We start from the raw sequence: 869 nt of genomic DNA on the forward strand, positions 1-869 counted from the left end.
GAAGAGGTCACTGACATCTCGCGGGATCGCGGGATGTCAATGGCAGGTCAACGCAGTCACTGTGTCAGCGCAGTTCATGGTTGGGCATAAAATTCTAAAATGTGAAAGCCTCGCATTGTATGAGTCACCAGAAGACATACTCCATTGATGGGCCATAACAGGATTAGTATCCGATGATTTAGACTATCGAGCAACTATACAAACGAGGAAATATCCAAACTCTTCAATTATTATTTTCAATTAGCTTGAAATAAACAGAAAATCTCCTAATGGGGATGTAGCTCAGTGGTAGAGCGCTCGCTTCGCATGTGAGAGGCCTCGGGTTCGAACCCCGACATCTCCACAAATTCATTTTGACCTTCTTATTTTTTAAATTTCTTATTTCCTCAAGTTTTAGTTATTTTCTTTATATAGTTTAGTATCTTCGTTATTTCCTGGCAATTAAAAAACTGTAAATGAAGTAATTATTTTATTTTATTGTATGTGTTTTCGCTGATATGTAAAATCTGTTAAAATAAATCCACGTAAACATGAAAAATAACAACAAAATTATTTTTTTCATTGGCTAATTTGTGAATACCGGAATAGTGAAATTAAATGCCTTAACAGTAAGTTATTGTCATCGCGTAAGCTATAGCTACGCACATTCCATTTACTAATATGATATTTGAGGGTGAAATATTTTTTATACACCTTTCCCTCATTTAATTTAATTTCGTATTTATCGTATATATCTTTAACCCAGGACAAATTAAAGCGGGAGGGTCGTCACCTGCGCACGCGCTGGAATTGACTCCCAAGCAACGATAACAACACACGCTAAAACGCAAAGGTTCATGAGTAGACGCTTGTTTGTAAACAGTGGCACG

At 36.7% G+C, this 869-nt stretch overlaps 1 non-coding gene across 1 annotated transcript; it reads left to right on the forward strand.

The window, feature by feature from the left end:
- The first annotated feature begins 271 nt into the window (after positions 1-271).
- On the forward strand, positions 272-343 carry TRNAA-CGC (transfer RNA alanine (anticodon CGC)). Its single transcript has one exon. It is a non-coding gene; the product is annotated as a tRNA-Ala (tRNA).
- Positions 344-869: the final 526 nt, after the last annotated feature.

Source organism: Saccoglossus kowalevskii, chromosome 9, assembly GCF_978046115.1.
Source record: "Saccoglossus kowalevskii chromosome 9, keSacKowa6.1, whole genome shotgun sequence".
Classification (NCBI taxonomy): Eukaryota; Metazoa; Hemichordata; class Enteropneusta; family Harrimaniidae; genus Saccoglossus; species Saccoglossus kowalevskii.